The sequence below is a fragment of the Equus przewalskii genome, chromosome 1 (genome assembly GCF_037783145.1).
Source record: "Equus przewalskii isolate Varuska chromosome 1, EquPr2, whole genome shotgun sequence".
Lineage (NCBI taxonomy): Eukaryota > Metazoa > Chordata > Mammalia > Perissodactyla > Equidae > Equus > Equus przewalskii.
In genome coordinates this window covers 153,555,749-153,577,150 of record NC_091831.1, presented here as the reverse complement: position 1 = coordinate 153,577,150, position 21,402 = coordinate 153,555,749, and the positions used below count along the sequence as shown (strand labels likewise).

Sequence of the window (21,402 nt, the reverse complement as noted above, 5' to 3'; positions counted from 1 at the left end):
TTCACTTAATATTAAGCACAAGCATCTTCCCATGTGGCTGCATGGTCTCTATTCCCATAAGTATAAATGGCTATGCACTTCTCTACCCAGAGGCTCTATTGTGACATATTAATCATTTTACTATTGTAGGACATTTAATGTTTCCCAATTTACTCTTAGGCATTTAATTTTTTCCATACTTTGGATTAATTTTCCTCAGGACAGATTCCCAGAAGTCAAATCACTGGGTCAAAGGCTCTAAACATTTTTCTGGCTGTTTACATTACATTGTCAAATTGTTTTCCAAAAAGGAGGTACCAAATTATAAAATATCATCAACAGAATATAAGAATACCATTTCACAACATCCTTACCAACATTGGGTTTAGTAAAATAAACGCTGATGTTTTCCTTGCTAATTTAAAAGGTTTTTAGAAAAATTACTGTTTTATTTTGAATGTCTTTGATTACCAGCTCAAATATTTTTCCAGGTGTTTATTTACTAGTTCTAATTTCTTTTTTTGTGAGTTGTCTGTTCATGCTCTTAGAATTTTATCAATCAAATCTTATCAATTTGTATGAACATTTTACATAACAAAGATATCAGACCTTTGGCTGTCACACTTCCTGCACACATTTTCCCAAGCTGTCTTACTGTGAATTCTGGATATTATTATAATATTTTGCTAACATAAGTTTGTAATATTTATGTAGTCAGACTTGTTGCTATTATTCTCCTTTGTGATTTCATCTCATCCTTCTAAACTTACAAAATTGTTGCCTCTTCAGCAGTACTACCAACAATTGGGTTTTTCTATTTTTAAAATTAACTTTTAATCCATATGCTGGGTGTTTTAGTGAATGTAAAATAGTTAACCTATTTATCCCATCAGCATTTCTTAATTCTGTCCTTCTCCCCTTATTTCATTCCTCCAACAAATATTTAAGTGCCCCCATGTCCCCAAACCTGCTCTAAGTGCCAACGCACAGCAGTAGATAAGAACAACTTACATTGTGTAACTCGCCTTACTTAGCTATCCCAATACACATCCATTTCTGGACTCTTCCTTTTCTTGTAGCCTTACTACCCTGTAAGGTTCGGGAATCCTACTCTTCCAGCACTAGAGCAGACCATTTCTTGGAATGAATTTCTATTTACTAGCTTTATTGGGACACAGAGGCCCCACACTCCCAGCTGCCTTAATGCACAATCTCCCTGTACATAGACCCATACCCGAAGGGCCAAATCAAAATCAAAAGGCGCCTCGGTGTAAGTGAAATTAGAACCAAAATCAGGCTAAAATGACTCCACACGTCCACCTCCATGAGATGGATGGTCTTGCCACAGGTCGTATTATTTAAGTGCAGCTGGAGGAGGCTCCTTTCTCCCCTAGATGAGCACTGACTGCCAAGGTGCACCTTCTGACACTGGGGTTTCTTTTTTTAATTTTTTGGTAGAACCATCTCCCCTTTGGATTGACACATTTTTTTCCTTTGGAAATACTAATACATTCATTAGGATCAAGGCTAGATCTTAGTGTCCTGGGAATTATACTGACTCTTTGAAGTGACTTTGTATTACTCAGTCTTAATTTATTATGTTTGATTAAAGTTTATCTTTAAAAGGATAATCTTATCTTCATTAATTCCAAATTCCTGTAGTCCTCAAATATAGACACCACTAAGTGGCTGGGTTGTTGGTTTACCTTTACATTATATTTCATTGCTTTGTGAAGAGAGCAAGTAGCCTACAAAATTTCTGCATTAAAAAAGTACTGTTTTGTAAATTTTCCATGTAAATATTTAAAATAAGGCATATTTTTATATAACCCATAAACATCTACATATAGCAAAATATTCAATATTCTTAATTATATTCTTTTTCTTTCCTTATTCATATGTTATCTGTTTGATCTATCATAATCTGATGGCTATATGTCAAAATATATTACTAGCAATAAGTGTCTGTCAATCTCTTGAATTCTTACTGTTTTTGCTTTTGCATTTTGAGGCTATGCTAGTTGGCATGTCCAAGAGTATAAGTTCCTCATTTTCCTTGTGTTATTAATTGGCTGTTAAGTAAAAAATTAATTGACAAATCATACTTTGATTCATATTTCTTCTCTTAGCATTGCCACTCCCATTCTGTTGTTTGCTTTTGGTAAATCTTCGATCATCCTTTTATTTTTAACCTTTCTGTATCTTTCTGATGGTTTGTCCAATTCACACTCTGCTTTCAGAGACATCCTAAGGATTCCTATTTATTATCCCACGTTAACCCAAGACCCGCAAAAGGTAAACACACAGATCAGAACACTCGGTATCGATATATTGGAAGCTTTGTACAATCTTGGCACTACAGCCACTGCTGAGCTTGCCCTAGGGCATACTCTCTGGTGTGTCAATACATGTCTCAACTTTGGAATGCACCCTAAGTGCCAGGAATTATCCAACTTGGCTTCAGGGAGACGGCATGTCTTAATGCTCCATTAGTAATTAACGAAGGAAGAAAACACAGTTTCCTTTATGGAAGGCCTGCCAAGGCTCTGCTTACCTCCATGCACCGGTGCCATTAACATGAATGCAACACTTGTTAGTAGCAACAGATGTTTAGCACCAGGCAGATACATTATAACACTGGCTCTTTTATTTTTTATTTAATTTTTTACGTACATACTTGACTTTATTATAAATTCTACTGTTATACAAGATATGTAGCACAGAATTTTCAAGTACATAATATTAAAATATTCCTCACTCTTTGCTGTAAATTCCATATAGCAGGTTGATTCTCACAGGATACTCTCACTGGTTTTTGCTTAACTCTTGAGTGTGTGGCCAACCTATGGTTACCATTGACGATAAAGTGGTTTCAACATGAACATTGGTTGGTATTTTCATTTATCTTAATGATGAAACAAAGATATATGCTAGAATTTATGTGAGTGACTTCTTTGTTGAATTGGGTAATAGTTTTTGAATACTGGAAGAATGCTTCCTCAAATTTTTTGTTGCTATTTATAGTGTCATAGCTATAGACATGAATACTTTTGAGTTTAATTTGCATTATGTATAACCTGCATTTTCCCCATCATTTTCTTAAGTCTAGATAATAAAAAAAAGAAAACGGTAAATCAAACCCTGATTTGTAGCATTAGCCAATTTCCATGGCTCACTTCAAATTTCCAAAGTGACATCACTGAAGAGGGGATTGGAAATTGACGCTCGATAGCACACCATTATATAGAATTTCCAACAAACAGATATATAATGGGCATGAATAACCTCAAGAGCATAGATAATAGTAAAATGTAGTAACATAATTAGGAAGTGATGAGTTTTGAGTATTGATTGCTGTCATTTTAACATAATTTATTTAATTGTAAATTACTATAATTTAATTTTTATTAAGACTATATTTACGAACGCTCTCACAAAATCCCTGAAAATTTAAGTTGGCTTTCACAAGCAGTACAGCTGGTTCCAGCACACTACAGACATAAGGCTGTTGTTGGGTGGACATTCCTTCCCCCAACACTGGCTCTTTTAAAACTACATCGAATGACATCAAATCAAGAAACACTCACTGAGGGAGGAACTGTAGGAAATATGTGGAAGTAAAAATGCTATCCTTTGCTCTCCAGAGGCTTGAATTTTATAGACAAGAAAAGTAACCACGTACAGAAGATAATTTGAAAATGATATAGTTGGGTACACAACCAAACGCTAGTTATCTGGTTCATTACAATGTTTAAATTATGCTGATCTGTTATTCCTGAAGCCAAATCAATCAAAATGTTATGGTGCTAAGGATGCTATTTGGTCCATTTGTCCCAGTTGCAAGCAAACATATACTTTTAAATCATTAATTATTCAGTTGGTTTAAAAAATATGTACTGAGCACATACTACATATTGAGACCTGGACTAAGTGCAAGAGGGTCAATGATGAACCAGAAAAATGTGGGCCATGCTCTCATACAGTTTGCTGCTTATAGGGGATACACAAAGACACACACTTAAAACACAGAGTTGTGTTGCACTGGTAATGTAATTGGCATACAGCAAGATGTCACAGGTGTGTTTGTTGTTAGTGTCGTTGAGTCGATTCTGACTCCTAGTGACCCTGTGTACAGGAGACCCTGTGTACAGCAGAGCAGAACCCTGCCCGGTCTTTTTGTGCCATCCTCTAACCTTCTGGCGCTCTATCAGACACTGCTCCCCTGTTATTCATAGAGTTTTCATGGCCAGTGTTTTTGGAAGTGGGTGGCCAGGTCCTTCTTCCTGGTCTGTCTAATCTGGAAGCTCCAATGAAACCTGTCCACCATGGATGACCCTGCTGGTATTTGAAATACCGGTGGCATAGCTTTCAGCAACACAGCATGCAGCCGCCACAGTATGACAACTGACAGGCGGGCTGTATGGTTCCCTGACTGGGAAATGAACCCTGGACCGTGGCAGTGAGAGCCCTAAATCTTAACCATTAGACCACCAGGGCTGGCTTCACAGGTGTACAGAGAAGAAATACCTAACCCAGATCTAAGACATAGAGGACTTCCTGCAGGAAGCAACCTACCAATGACTGTTAGGTGTTGTAGAAGATATAAATGTGAAAGACGTGGCTCCTGCTCTCTAGGTGGTTGTTCATTCTAGTTAATTATTCGAGACTAACACAATAATCCTGTGGTACACGATAAGATATAATTCATTATGGTACAGACTATAAATGACGTAGAAATTCAGGAAACAGGGAACCTGCCAGGGAAACTTCCATGCAAGAGGTGACACTTGAGTTGAATCATGAAAGACAGGATCCATCCTTACATGTGGCAAAGGAAAAACCCCAAGTGAGGGCACAGAGGTAGGTGTGAGCATGGGGTGTTTGAGCATCAGGGATGAGCACTGTTGGGGAAGGGAGGAGCTGGATGGGAGGGGAGAAGGCCAATGCCAAACAGAAAAGTATGAATTGATAGAGTATTAAGTATTAAGTAGCAACCAAAGCTTTCTAGGAAGGGATGTAATAATTGGATTTCCTGTAGAACATTAATCTAGCAACAGTTTAAAATTCTTGTTCCCACATAAGGGTGCTTATCAGAATCATTTGTGGAGTTAAAAAAAAAATTCCAATACCCTCTACCCCAGATCCACTGTATTCAAGTGTCTTCTGCAGACCACAGTACAAAGGTAGATTAGAGGGAAGTTAAGAAAGCCTGCTATAAGGCTATTGCTGAAACTCAAGGCAGAAGCAACAAGGATTGGGGTTAGGATGGCCTCAATATGAGTAGAAAAAAGAGAGGTTTCAAACATCACACGAGAGAGAGATGAGTCAGAGTCCATGAGGTTTCCAAAATTTGGAGGCTCCCTGATTTGGGAAAATAATGCCATTGGTAAAGACAGGATCTTTCGCTACAGCTTTAAAATTATTTCAGGCAATTAATTAATTCTATCCTGTGATGATGCTTTATTTATGTGTTTCCATCACAGCCATAGCACTCCACATATTTTACTATGAATTTTAGGTAAATACTTTAAACAGCAGCTTTGAAGTATGACTTTACCTCTTGATGATCATCTGGGACTACTATTGGGACTATCGATGACTATACAGTACTGCGGCAGTGTGTCTCCAGAGTATTAAAGTGTGAACAGCAAATACAACTATATTAAATGGTCCCGGGTGCTATAGCTTTTCAAGTTCTGTTTCCTCCTTCCCTGTAAACTATTAATCCTGGTCATCCCCCATCCTTTCCATAATGAAGTACAGTTCACAAATAAATAAGTGGAGAGTGTGCCCAGGCCCTGCCAAGTCCTGTCTTCTAATTTGCTTTACAGCACACACGAACCATGTGCGGATCACGGCAAAATGTAGATTCTGCTTCAATAGGTGAGGGGTGGGGCCTGAGGCTCTGCATTTCTAACAAGGTGAAGATCATCCCAGGTGAAGTGATGCTGTTGGTCTACAAACCCAGCTACAGTAGCAAAGGGCTGGAACATGGCAGAGCCAGACTTATTCAAATTAGTGATACGTATGATTAAATTAACTCAGAGAGAGACCCTGGCGTGACGATCTTGGTTCACGGAGCTTGTGACACCCAGTGTGGCTCCTGAGAGGCTTTTTTAAAGTCACTTGAGATTTCAGAGAAAGCAGCTATAGCTACCATTGAAGTCCTTTTATTGAAGGTTTTTTTTAAGCTTTTATTCTAATTATAGAGGCACTCCCTGACATTTCACAACAAAAGGATCCTGCAGAACCCTTTCTCATTCAAACCTTATCTAGAGATAAGGCCCTTCTTCCTGGCACAGAGAGGTGAGGACGTCCCTCATGACGGTAAATCGTCCCAGTGCAGCGATGTCCTTCACGGAGCCTGAGCGGATCACACTGTCATGCCAGAGCCCCTCATGGCGGGCGGGGGGGTGGGGGGGGGAGAAGGGGGGGAGGAGCAGTTTTGATAGAAGTTAAAGTCGGTCAGAAATGAAGCAAATAAACAGGGGCCTGCGCCACTCCCCTGACCTTTTTGTAATATTATGGTTTCCATAGTTTCAAAGTACTTTTGTATCTTTGCTAAAAATGTTGTGGTGTGGCCAGTCAGACAAGAATTACTACTCGTAATTGATGAGGATTTTTAGGCTGCTTAATTTTAAAACGGTTTATGATGAGGACTTTTAGGCTGGTTACTTTTAAAACTACAGATGAGAAGCAGGCTCCAAGGAGTGGAATTTGCTTGCTTGTCCCTTTGTTGGGAAAGATTTACATTTCTAAGGGAAACCTCTATCTGTAAAGATGCCTCCCTCTCTGTGCCAGGAAGAAGGGCCTTATCTCTAGAAACTCTTAATGCCAGAGGCAAGAACTTAAGTTGGTTGCTGTCTGGTAATCTCATGTAACTGATTTAGGATGGTGGCTTCTAACCTTTCTAACCTTTATTTAATCCAATTTGATTCTTGTCTAAAAGTCATGGGATCACCCAATGACCAGACCCCACCTGCACTGACACCATTTTAACTTTTTCATGTTCTTTCCTTTGTCTTCGTAAAGAGATGACTCACATACCTATGCCTTAAATTTAGCCCTAACCCTCAACTCGGGGCAGCAGCAGGAGCTCTGACTGCCCGTGGGTCCTGTCCCCACGCACCAGCTCTGCCTGCCCATGGGTCCTGTCCCCATGCCAGCGGGGGCAGCAGAAGCTCTGACTGCCCATGGGCCCCGTCCCCATGCTATTCCACACTATTCTCTAAATAAAAGAGCACTACTGCCAGATCTTGAGAGTCCAAGAAATCTTTCTCTCGACTCCTCGGCTCACCGACCCCGCATCAGTAATTATAAGTGAAAAAGCAAGTCCTGGAAGATGGTTACTTGCCTAAAGCCACTCAGCAAGTAGGTGCTATTTGGAGAAGGGGATCTCAGCACTGTTTCCACTCCACAAGGGCACCAGGAGAGCACCCAAGGAGCCTTATGCAGCCCATCCATACCCTTTACAGTGGGTTTTCATCTTCCAAAGATTAGCTCTAGCTCCAGAGCAATAGTTGATAGAATGGCCTGTCAGAATAAAAGGGAACTGTCTTGTATTTTCCAGCTCACTCTGAGGACCCAAAGGGTCAGTGACCAGGGAGGTCAACTTCCTACCATAGTCAGGCACCAGATGAATGACACTGAGATGGGGAGCCAGCTGTGGTCCTCGCTACTGTGGCTTCTTTGTGTCTGAGTGTCCACCTCATACCAGAAGGTTCAGAGCAGAGACACAGCCCCTGCCCTGCAGGCTCTGCCTCACAGTTTGGTAACACCCTGACAAGCTCGCAGCCGCAGAGTCTCATCCATACCGTCACCCCCGCCCAGAGCCCCACACTGGGGCAGCCCGTAGAACCATGTAACTGGACATCAGTTACATGGGCAATAAAGGAGAATTGTGGCAGGGCAGCCGGGTGCCAAGGGGCCAGTCACCCACCTCATAAAAAGGGAGTTCCAGAGGAGAGTCTGGCAGGGAGCGGGCACACTCTCCTGAATACCAGCCATTCAACCAAAGGGAAAGGATCCAGCAGTTTTCACTTAAGTTACCACAAACAGCAGACTCTAAAAATACACTGTGGGCTCGGCCTTCATTCCTCCAGCACAACTCGATACATCATTTATAAAGCGATGACCAGTGTTTCTTTTGTTAACGGGCTGGGAGACTGAAGCAGTCAGATAGGCTGGCTATTCCAGCCGAAGCTGCCTCCCTTGGCGTTTTCCCTCAGACTCCTGATAGAGAGCGAAGGCTCAGAGGAGAGAGCACCTGAAGGAATGAGGAAAAAAGTGGGGATGGAAAAGGGCCCCCCAGAGCCAAGAGCAGGTGAAAGTAAAATGGAGCAGACAAGGCATCTGACATGTGGTTTCAGAGGCTGCAGAGCAGATATGAAAGGGGATGAGGCAGGTCATGGTCATCGCGCAGCACGGGGTGGACATGGCGGACGAAGAGGAGCTCCCCCCCCGCCCCAGGAATCCCTGAAGGCCTTACTGAGGAAGGTCTGGCTTGCCCTGCAAGTTCTGGGTTTTTCCATAACTTGAAGTAAACATACACTGTTACAAAAAGCAATCACTTCCCAAAGATCAGAGGACAATTCTGTCACCTTCTGTACAATCCCTGCCTTGGGTTTCTCCTTCTTTAGCAATCAGGCCATTGCACTATGCTTACTGTCTCCCCTGGAGCAAAGAAGACAGAAGCAAGGAGAAAGAGCCAGAGAAAGATAAATTAGCCCTTATTAATGGGGAGGGCAAAAACACCTGAAAGACATGGCCAAACTTAACAGTGAAATTTTAACATTTTAGATGTCTAACGCCCATGTTTCTGCTTCCTTCAAGCCAAGTAATTTAAGTGGGCTAAAAGAAAGAAATGAAAAGAATTAAGAGTATTTTCTGCACATGTCCATCCTCAAAACTAACTTTGCGCATTAAGACCTTTGTTGCCTAGATTCCTGGTGAGAAATGAGAGTCCTAAAATTCAAACACAGTTTTGAAAGCAACTAATTTTCATTTACTGTGGACCCACAGACAGAACATCACCTTTTATACTAAGAATCTTTTATAGCTTCCTGTTGTTAGGGCTCTGGGTTCAAGTTCACATTCTGCCACGTATTTCATAATATCCAGCCTCTCTGGACCTCAATTTCCTCCTCTGTAACTTGGGGATAGTATGCTTATGGGAGGATCAAGTAAAATGCTCAGCTCGGTGGCTAGTATGTAGTCAGCACTCAACAAATATTAACTAACTTTATTATCCAGTCAACATTTCCTAACAGCACAATTAACAGAGCACAAATTAATGATCCTACATATTTTTCCTTCTGGTGATCACAGTCCTGTATTTGGGGTAATGAGCAACAGGGGCTCAAAATGTTTGAACTTTTTATTAACAGCAGTGCCTCCTTATCCACTTAAAATTAAATAATTAAGTTAACACTTGGACTTAACCTACTCATTTTTTGGGGCAGGCATCTCTCATCCCCACCGAGGCAGCATAATCCTTCTCTCCAGGATTTGCCATCCAGTTATAGGGGACAGAACACATCCACATAATCACACCTCTGATGTCTAAGTACCAGTTTAGTAGGAGAGACCGTGAGCCCCATGGGGGAAGAGAAATATGTATCCTAGAATGAGAAAATGAGCACATGATCGTTTACAATCAGAGATGGATGTTATGGCCTCAACTCTCCACCTCCCTAGTAAGAGAATTTAGTTTAAGCTGTTTAGAATGGTGAGGACTTATGTTGCAATATCCACATTCTCTAAACCCATGACAAGTGACCCCAAAGCACACAGCATTTGGTAATTGAGAAAAACAAAGCAATGATTCTATCTATGCTGAATTGGCTTATTCATTGATTTGCCCCAGGGCAGGGGTTTGGTTCAGGCCGTTTGCTAGAATGATCCTAATGCTCTGAGTGCGAGCCTGGTCCCTCTCAAGGATTTCCCCACATGGCCTGCATCTTTGGCCAACACACCGCACTTCACCGGCACCATTCTATGCGTGCAGGAGAGATCTGAATTGAGTTGAGTCTGCTGGCAGATAAGCAAAATAAAACTCATTGTTCAGATATTTTGTCTTGGCATTTGTTTTCATTCGCTTTCTTTCTTCTGCTGCTTCCCCCCTCATACTAGGATCTAAAAAACTCAGGCTCCTTCGGGACCAGGGGCAACAACATCATCATCTACTCGGAGGCACGCAAACAGTAAAGGGAGAAACTCAGAGCCGAAGTGTCCTGCGTCTGTAGCTTTCCCATCTACATATGGTCCCAATTTAGGATCACAAGCAGAGTTGTTTATTTTAGAAAAGCTTTTTAGTTCACTTTTAAGGTATTTTGCTTAGGCATTGTTTGCTTTTCAAAAGACGAAAATGTGTATTTTTTCCAGAGTGGTGTTTGTTTTGGCTGTTTACTCATTTGCAAAAGTTCACATTTTATTCTGTGAATTTAACTAATCTTCCTGCAGCCACCACGAGCCCTCCCCCTCCCCAATGCATACACCCAAAAGCCAAAGTTAAAATAAAATGCATTAATTTTAAAATGAGGCATTTTTAGGATGGCTGTGAATTTTGCAGGCTTTTGAAAAAGTCATCTTAATAGGCAATTTGCAGTAGCACTTTTGGCCCCTTCATATAACTTTATTCGCTGCCTGAAATGAAGTCTCTACTCAGCAATTTGTATGGAAGACAAGTACATTTCTGTACAGAGGTTAAGGCTCATTTGGGGTCCTTTAAAATCTTTATTCTATGATTCTTGCTGAAATTCTATGACAACTGAGTAGAGCTTAAGTTGAGGTATCAACTATTCTTGAAAACATAACGTGACATATAAAAGAAATTGTGCTGGGGGTTGGGATTAGGTGAGGATGTGGGGAAAACTGTAAAAAAGTCAAAATATGACTTTGGGCCTTCTAGCAACTGATTCCATCTAGAGTCCTGCTGTCTCCAATGACGTAAAGCTCCCAACTTCATCTTCCTTTCTGAAACTTCACTTACGGATGATGTCCTTCATCCAGAGCCTGGACCCTACTTCTCTGTCCTCCAAGACGTGACAAGTCCTGTGTGTCATTCCTTTGGGTAACGTTCTCTACCAACATGATAATGAGTACTAGTTAGCATGTGGTACTCCGCTCCTGTATAAGATATTTGCACCTCAGAGAATTTCCTGGATAATTATTATAACTTAAAATGGTGACTTCACTAACAGGACATCCATGCTCCATCATGTACCAGCTAGAGAGACAACCAGGACACACCAGGTTCCCATGTAAGAAGAAAGGGCAATGGCAGTGATGATCCTGGTGGGCCGGTAGACATCAACGTAAGTAGGACATCATAGGCCAAACCCGAGCCAAGCAAATGGCTAGGAGGCTCATAATTAGTGATCAAGCATCCAAGGAGAGAGTTTCCAACACAAAAGAAAATACAGGAGATCTGTAGAAGGCCAGAAAATGGGGATGCAATGAATGGGTGAGCCAATAGATGACAAAGACACCAAGACACTGCAATGATGGATGTCCAGGACACTGCAATGATGGAGGTGATCCTCTGCCCCAGACTCAAAGCTCTTGGATGGTTTCTGTTGAGGCCGAACTTTCCCAGCCAGCCTGGGCTTTACAGGAGAAGCAGGTCATTGGGAACGTGTGTGAATAAGGGTGGCAGAGGCCACGATTCACCCATTCTGGATGGGATGGAGCCGGGAGGTGCAGGGCACTGCAGCGCTATGCCAGCCCACAGCCCACTTCTGTCAGCCGGCTTGAGGTCAAGAGTCTTCTTTCTGAGGTTCTGCACTAGCCATGGGAGCAGCAGCCGAGCCCAGACTAGGGGCACATGGCTTGGGAATGCAATGATCTCATATGGCAGCGCCCGCTACTCGTCTGTAGATTAAGACAAGGGGACTCTATTTGGGTCAGGGAAGGCCTTCGGGCCCTGACAAAGAACGTTCTCACTTGGGCTTACAAATCAGTACCTGCGTAATTAGCCATCCCTGACTTCCCTTTCTCCATCCAAAGCTGGTGTAAATACGTGTCTTCTATAACGTGCAGGCATAAACATTTGTTTTAGACAAGCAAACAGTGGTCTCTATGGAGGACATTCTTTTCTGTTTCTGAGTTTCTAGCAGTTCCTACCTTTTTCTATTTTCCTTTTTTAAAATTCCAGCCTTGGGAGGGAGGGCAAGCAGAGGGCGAGTTGGTAGGGAGTCGGGGGGACTCGACGACGCTCAGACTAAAATCTTCTGCAAATCTTTGGTATGGTTTTTCTGGCCTATAGTTTTTCTGTCTCACTTGAATAATCCCAACTTCTTCCTTTCATATCCATGTATCTGCCTGGCAATAGTTATTAAGAATAAGGGACTGGCCCAGTGGCATAGTGGTTAAGTTTGTGCGCTCAGCTTCGGCAGCCCTGTGTTCAGATCCTGGGCACAGACCTACACACCGCTCTTCAAGCTATGCTGTGTCAGCATCCCACATACAAAACAGAGGAAGATGGCCACAGATGTTAGCTCAGTGACAATCTTCCTCAAGCAAAAAGAGGAAGATTGGCAGAGATGTTAGCTCAGGGCCAATCTTACTCACCAAAAAAAAAAACCAAATAAGAACAACACAACATCCTCGTATGCTGCCAGTGGGAATGTACGATGTTGCAGCCACTTTGGAAAACAGTCTGGCAGATCCTCAAACAGTTAAATCATTATATGAACCAGCAATTCCATGCCTAGGTATCTATCCAAGACAAATTAAAACATACACCCACACAAAAACTTGTAGACAATGTTCATAGCAACGTTATACACAATAGCCAAAAAATAGGAAAAAACTAAACGTCCATCAATAATTTTTAAAAAGAATAAAACAACATCCAAAACAACACAAAACACTTAGATACTTATTGATTGTCAGCTAAGTGCCAGGCACCACACCTGGAGCACTGGCCCCACGGCATGTTGGGGGAGACACGAAGGTGGACATCACAAAGCTGTGTGGAAATTGGTAAGCAACTCACAGCATGGAGTCCAGAAGAGGGGCATCTGGCAATATGCACCCAGATAGCACTCCATGTGGACAGCGAAATGATAACTCACCTGTTTCTTTAGAACCTTACAAATGGCAATCTTTCAGACCCACAAATGGTAATGGTGGTGAAAAAGCACAATTCAAATTCATAAATGAACCCAGACTTACATTTAAACATGACTTTTAAAAATAATTTAAAAAAAAATTTTTAAATGGCTTCAACCTCTCCACCAACCAAAAGTTTAACCAGCACTACTGCTGAGAAACAATGTTGGCTTGAATACATCTCACAGTCTCTCCTCACTTGGGTCAGTACGTAGCAGTGCTATCTGATAGAAATATAATGTGAGCCACAGAGTTAATTCTTAACTGTCTAGCAGCCTCATTTCAAAAAAGAAACAGGTGAAATTAAGTTTAATAATTTATTTATCCCAATATATCCAAATTATTATCATTTCAACATGTAATCAATATAAAAATGACTGATTAGGGGCCGGCCCAGTGGTGCAGCGGTTAAGTTCACACGTTCCGTTTCAGCGGCCCAGGGTTCACCAGTTCGGATCCTGGGTGCGGACATGGCAAAAGCCATGCTGTGGTAGGCATCCCACATATAAAACAGAGGAAGATGGGCACGGATGTTAGCTCAGGGCCAGTCTTCCTCAGCAAAAAGAGGAGGATTGGCAGCAGATGTTAGCTCAGGGCTAATCTTCCTCAAAAAAAAAAAAAAAAGACTGATTAGATATTTTGTATTCTTTTTCTCATACTGCCTTCAAAATCTGGTGTGTAGTTTATACTTAGAGCACACTGCAATTCAAACGAGCCATATTTCAATTGTCTAGTGGCCACACGTGGCTGGACTGCTCAGGTACATGGAAGAGGTCTGGCCTGGAGAGCAGAAGTGCCAACTCTACACTCCAACTGCTTGAGTCTGAATCTTGGCGCCATCATACCAGTTGTACGCCCTCGTCTGTAAAATGAGGATACAATAATGCCAATCTTAAGGAATTGGTATGAGGATAAAATAAAATAAAATAGTCCTAGGGAGACTTTTTCTTTTTAGGAAAATTAGCCCTGAGCTAACATCCACCGCCAATCCTCCTCTTTTTGCTGAGGAAGACTGGCCCTGAGCTAACATCCATGCCTATCTTCCTCTATTTTATGTGGGAAGCCTGCCACAGCAATGGCTTGACAAGCAGTGCCATGTCCACACCTGGGATCCGAACCGGTGAACCCTGGGCCTTGGAAGTGGAACAAACGTGCGAACTGAACTGCTGTGCCACCAGGCTAGCTTCCCTTGTAAGGCTTTTTGCAAATACTAAGTGGCTGTCATTCTACAATGCATGAGCCCTATACTTAAGAACTTACATGATCCTGGACAAGTTATCTTACCTCTTTGAATATTCGTTTTCCTCCTCTGAAAAACAGGGGTGATAAGAATACTCCATTGAGAAGATTCACTGGTACGAACATTGCACTTAATAAAGGTTCGATTCTTGCCCCTTGGATTCAGGTGTCAATAAACAGAGAAACAGCCGCAGGGCCAGCACAGCGGAATGGAGATAAAGGACCTGGATAATTGACAAACCAGACCATCTCGAGGTAACTAGGCTGCAGGCAAGCATCCAGATGCCACCAACCTCCCTCGGGCAGTTTGAGAGTGTACACTAGACGTGCTTCTTTTGTGGTCCCTTGACTCGAAGCTATACGCCAGCAGGCAGGTTCCCTGTCTCACAGGCTGCTGGAGGACGGTATGTGCATCTTATACGCTAACTCCCCATGTATGCCTAATGCAATAGACAGCCAGCCAGCATTTTAAAGCTACAGCCATGACCGGATTCCCTTGGTGTTAATAAGAAGAAAAACAAATAAACTATTTGCTTCTTATATAACTCAAAATCTCTAATGGTATTGGCCTTGACTGCTTCCCTACTCAGAGGCTTGTTTTTTCATATTTAATGGCTTATACAAGATTTTGAGAAGGAAAACTTAAAAATTTTAATTAAAACCATATCCTAAATATCCTTCTGCTCCTCTGCATCTTTGTTTATTTTCTCTTAGGATTGATTTGTTAAGAGTTTTGGAATTACCAGGGAAGAGCTTTTGAGGATGTTTGAAATCCATGATTCAACACAGGGAGGGACACAAGAGTGATGGGATTGGTTATGACATCAGAAGTGACCGGCCACTCCTCAAACCGCTGGCTCGGGACCATCCACACTGCACTTCAAGGAGACGCCGTAAACCCTCCGAAGGTTTAATGCCCCTTCGAGCTTTCACGTTCCAGGAGGCTTGTTTCCGAATGACAGTAAAACTGCCATGAAAAACGAAATGAGTTTTGGATGAGACTGAGGACTCAGTCATTTCTCCTGCCAACGGAACGGGAAATTTTTGATAAGACACGAACGGTATTTGGTTTTACCTAAAGGGACTTACAACCCCACAGTTCTGACTCCCCACTTCCCCACGGGGATTCAATAAAACTAAACGCAGCAATAAAAAATGAAATAACGAAAACACCCTCCACTAAAGTAACTCTCTTCCTCACCCAGATTTATCTCTGTCTCTGTGTTATCTTTCAGAAAGCGGCAAAAACCAGACTTTTTTTTTTTTTAAATATAGGAGCTAATGCCGATGCAATCATTGAAATAAACAGAACTGGATAAAGATATTGTCTCACCAAAATGGAAACCCATTTCCTGAGAATACGCACAGAGATTATTCAGGATACTCCTGCTATTCTAATTATTTTAGCGGCATCAGGTACTTTTTAGGGAAACGTGGCCCTGATGAGTAAATATACTTTTAATTCATTTCAAGGCAATGATTTGAGATTGAAGGGACTTGGTTGGCGGTGGGATGGAGAGAGGGGTACCCAACCACAGAACTGTCACCTAAACCTTAAAAAGTTTTTCACCAGAAATCCCAAAGGGCTTTACTCCTGTCAATGTCCATTCTCCACGCGACAGAGGGAGAAAAAGACTAGGAGAGGAAGAGGACTCTCTGAGACCAAAATTAGAGACACAAACAGAGGCTGGACTCCCTCAGGCCCAGATCACAGGGGGGAAGGAAGACGGGCGCCACTGTTAATGATGCGTTTGAGCCTCATCTCCCGAGTTAGGCTGTAGCTTCCTTACTCCTCTGTCCCCTTCAGCATTCTTTGCATACAGCAGATACTCAATACTCATTTGCTGACAGAATGGGCTCCATTCCTTGAGACTGGAGGTGACCAAATGGTTCTCAGCAGGATACATGTTACTTATACAAAGAAAAGAATCCAGCAGAACACATGTGACGAGGGATCTCGCTGTATCTGTTTCTAGAGTTGGATTTACAGTGAAGTGAGTGAAGCTAAAGATTCAGGATGCCTCATCTGCACAGTCCACTTCCAAGGTCCTGGACCTAATTTGGTATTGGTTAATTTTGGATTATCTTTCTGAAAGAGGGTTTCCAAATTGTGTAAGTTTCAGACCTCACAAACTTGGATCTGCTCTGGGCTGTTCTTAAAAGCCATCCATGAACGCCATCTTGGATTTTTCATCTGTTGTCATTTTAACTCCTACTCATCCAAAGCAAACATAAATCATTTCACTCTGTAACCACAGACAAATTAAGCCTGGGTTTCCTCACTCCTGAAAATGAAAGGTGATTGGACATTATTCCTCAGAACCCAAAAGGGAGAGAGTGGAGAAGGAAGGCGTAGTGTGAAAAGAGAGGAGGCAAAGGATCTGATCCCGCAGCCCTGGTGCTGACTGTACTACTAAGAGCTGGTACACGGCCTTCAGTGAGGAACTTCACCTCCTGGGACCACTACGTTGCCTACTATGAAACGAGCCAGGTGGACAAAATGCTCTCTGAAGTCCCATCTTGTCCTGTGATCCCAATACCCTAATTTGCTCAGTGTGCCACATCTCACACCCTCTCTCACTGGATGCTCACAATAGCCCTAGGGAGTATTCAGTGGAATCTTCTGGCAAGCTTCAGACTTCTGATTCAGTGTTCTTTCTGCTATACCACATTGCAGATATTTGCCAGAAGAATAGTAACTAAGGCTGACGTCATTGGTTTTGATGGCTTTCAAATATGCACAGTTGTCATGCCGAGTCAAAGATGACACTCTGACATGAACCAGCGTTGTAGCATGTCGACATGGCAAATGAGGAGCGTGCAGCTCCTTTCCCAGAAGAGGCACAGGATTTGAAGCTGCAGTGGGTCGAGCCAGTCTGTGGGGAAGGCCATTTTCTTCTCATGCCTCTATTCAAAACCATGTTTCCTCTTCTCCATGACTTGACTGCCCATTGCTGACAGCTAGACAATTATTAGATTCACCTGGGGCACCAAAAAAGCAGCCCGACTCCCCAAAACTACCAAATTTGAATTCCTGGAGAGATGGGGGCCAGGAATCTTTAACGCTAGGAGCTTCCCAGGTAATCGGATTATCTATCATGTCAGCATAGCACTGTTCTGAGTAGTTTTCTCTGTCCCAACAGGCCTGGAAATGCTAGAGCACTTGAAATAATCAGTCGACCTGGCCACCTGGATGCCTCTTGCCACAAACTAAACTGGGGTAGCGTTGGCTGGGGCAAGTAATAACAAGTCAAGGGCTGAGGCAAGTCAGAAAACAGCCCTATCACAAAGGACCACCTATTATATGATTCCATTGATATGAAATGTCTGGAGTGGGCAAATCCATAGACACAGAAAGTGGATGAGTGGTTGCCAAGGTTGGCGGGCAGGCGGATGGAGGTGAAGGGACAGGGAAAGGGGGGGGGGGGTGGAGATTGGGGAGTGATGGCTAAGGGGAATGGGGTTTCTTTTTGGCATGATTAAAAACGTTTTAAAATTGATTGTGGTGAGATGACTATACTAAAAACCACTAAACTGTATACTTTAAGTGTGTGAATTGTATAGTATGTGAATTAGATCTCAATAAAACTGATACATCTATTTTAAAAACCAGCCATAACCTTCCCTTGCTCCCCAATTCCATGTGTGTACACGTGCACCACACCAACTCGTGATCAGCGGCAGGTTAATTACAAACGCCCAGCTAATGAATGTCCTTTGTGTGTGACCGGCCCTGAGCCTCCTTATCCCTTTACTCCCTTATGACTACTTATTAATCCCCTCCCCCAGCCCTCCCACCAGAGAAACCAATTCGTCCGGGCCAATGGCACCACCTGGTGGCCATCACAGGAAATGCCTCACCAGATATTTCTGCTCCACCTTCTCCCTCACCACCCACGGCGCTCATGCACAAGCCATTCTCCTCTCTTTTCTTCTTCCAGCTTCAAGGTTCAGTTAATTCTAGTTTAGGTAATCTCCATTCTATACAGAAACATTCCCTTCCATCTCTTCTCCCAACTCTTGCCCCGTGTCTCCCTCTACGGCTGCTAAAAAGCTTAAGGAACTTCAGCTACAAGTCTGTGCTGTGTGAAAGGAGAATAGCAAACCTTCAAGTGGTGAGACACAGTCAGATCTAATAAAGAAGCAAAGGGTCTCATTAACAGATATTTCAGAGAAAATGAAAAGCAAATAGCTATATACTGGATGGAAAGATGGTCAGTTTTGTTGGTAATCAAATAAAGACCAATTAAAACAATGAGATGTCATTTTTGCCTCTCAAATGAAAAGATTAAAAAAGGTAATACTCATAGTTAACAAGTGAGACAAGATTCGCAGGAAGAGACAGAGAGAAGCAGCCATGTTAGTCTGACATTTGCAGAAAGCAATGTGACAGTATGGAGGACGTGGAGCCTAAAAATACGCAGGGAGCTTGACCCGCTTCTTCTTTTCATAGAAACATAGACCCCAGAGAATTTATCAGGAGTCTACACAAAAAGTTACATGCAAATATCATCACCGAAGCAATGTTTATGATGGGGACAAATTGGAAAAACTGAAAGTGTCCAACATTTGGGGAATGCTTGCCTGAACTGCGGCATAAGCATATAGTAAGACATAATGCAGTTACTAAAAATAATATCAGTGATTTTTTTTAATGATATACAAAAGGCCGCATACAAAAGTATAAAAATCCAGATAAAAATATCTACAGTATGATTTTTAAAAACCACATATAGATGCATTAAAAAAGGTACTAGAAGGAAAGACAGCAAATGTTGAAAGTGGGTATCTCCAGCTGGCAAGATGATAAACAATGTATTTTCCACATCATCCACAATGGCCTTTACTACATTTATAAGAAAAATTGCTACAAACATAAGCAATCCATACCACGTATAGTCTCTAAAGGTACCCCAAATTTGCTTCTGAACGTGCAGTGGCAGGAGAAATTAGGCATTTAGAGAAGCAGACCTCCACTGCTGACTGGCAGAGGAGATTGGCAGTATCTGGAGACACTGCTGGTTGTCACAATTTGGGGGATTCTACTGGCATGCCGTCGGCAGAGGCCAGGGATGCAACACCCACAACGGAGAATTCTCTGGCCCAATGTCATGAGTGCTAATGGAAAACCTTGCTCTAGACACCAACTCCCAGGATTTCAATCCAGATCCCATCCCCCTTAGCTGGTCAACCCTGAGCCAGTTGCTCACCTACTCCACACCTCAACTTGCCCTCGTCAAAGGGAATCATTGCACAGACTTCTGAGGACAAAAACAATATACAAAGTGTCTGGCACATAGTAGATACAAAAGAAATATTAGCTCTCTTCCCCTAGAACCATATTTGAAGAAATAACACTATTACTCAATTTTGTGTTTCGTTTTGGTAGCTATTATAAAAAGAGTGTTTTCTAGCCTTTTAATTACATCTCACCGTAATGAGATTACCCATTTCAAACAGAATTTCAGAGTCAAGTAAGCTTTGATGAGCTCTCCTCAGATTCTAGAACTTTAATATTCAGGTTGATAGGATGAAAAAAATGAATTCTTGGGTCTACAAGAGTGATTACCAAAAACTCATGGAGGCCAACATTCTAAGTACTGGGGCCAATGTCAGTCAAAAGCTGATCTCCTGTGCCAATGCTGCCCAACGGGTCTGCCCTGAAGTCAAAAGGCTGAGCCTGGAGAGGGGACCAGAGCACCAAAGGACACAAGCATAGGTGTCCTGTGTGCGTCTTTCATTATTGACCAAAGCTACACATGAATGATTGACAGCTCATCTGTCCATTTGGGTTTCCTGTACTTTTCCCCTTCCCTGAATGACTCAAGCTCTATTTACAAATGTGCTCACAGAAATTAAGAATGGTTTAGAGAGAGCAAAATTCTAGTCTCAAGATATCCTCACTCTTACTGCTTCTATGTCAGACTGTATTGGTACTACCTGGAGCAGTGGGACATCCCGCCAGTCGCCTCTCAGCGCCTTTGCCTAAATTGGAGCGAGGCTAGGGGTCATCCACGTACTCTCCTCTGTACTGGAGCTGAGGCTGAGGGAGGTGATCTGACTTCCCTGGGAGCCCAGATGAATGCACTGAAGAGGGCCAGAAGGCCTGGGAGGGTAGGCAGGCTGTGGAGAGAGCTGCATGGGTCGAGAGAACTCCCTCGGGTCACAGCCATGGATCTGGTGAGCTGGGAGTGAGCTGACCACTCCCTGCCTGCAGGCACGTCTTGCCTGTCCACAGCCCAGACCCCGAGGCACCAAAACCCTGCCTGTAAAAAAAGCCAGAGTCACTTACCAGGCTCCAGCGTGCTGTATACAGACCTAGTTAAATGAGAGCCAACTGTCAAAAAATTCTCTTCACTGACCACACATGCGAAAAAAAGATCCTTCTGATATTAGTATAATGCATCATTTACTGTCAGAATAACTGCTGTTCTTTCCCCTTCCCTTCGAAAACATTTTCAGACAATACCACCTGCATCGTTGCCATATTTTTGCACACTTCAGCGACAAAGGACTATTCAGAGTCTGGACAAACTCAACAAATGGTCCCTCCCATTATTTTTTAAAAAAATGAAAAAAAAGTGAGAGACAGGAGAAGAGACCCACTGGTTCCACTCAGGAGACAGGCGTCTTTGGTAGTTTACAGCACAGGAATCCTTCCCAGCAGGCCCCGCCATTCCTGCTGCTTGGAAGGAAGACGTTAGTCACCCACATCTTGTCCAAACCATGCAGGGCTTGTCAACACAGGCCTGCTGAGCTATCGTACCAGAAAGATGGCCTTAGGAAGCTCCTCTAGGCCTCTGCAGGGCAGGCCAGTCACCTGGACTGACGGTTCCCTCAGCCACAACCTCTGTCTCACGCAAAGAAAAACTCTGACTGGCTACTGGGGGAAACGACCAGTGGTACCACGAGACTGCATGGAGGGTCCATCACCAGGGTCATTTCAGGGCCTAGGAAGTATCACTCTGTCTTGGTCGGGCCAAATGCCAGTGGAAACCTTCTTTTCTCACTACATGCTACACCATGTCCCACCGGGCACCCGGTCAACTCCAAAGAGTGTGAGGTCACTCT

The 21,402-nt window shown here is 42.8% G+C and overlaps 1 protein-coding gene across 3 annotated transcripts in view; it reads right to left on the bottom strand.

Annotated features, from left to right (window-relative positions):
* SCG5 (secretogranin V) overlaps positions 1–21,402 on the bottom strand; it is a 54,719-nt gene that overhangs the window by 15,792 nt on the left and 17,525 nt on the right. The window lies entirely within an intron of this gene.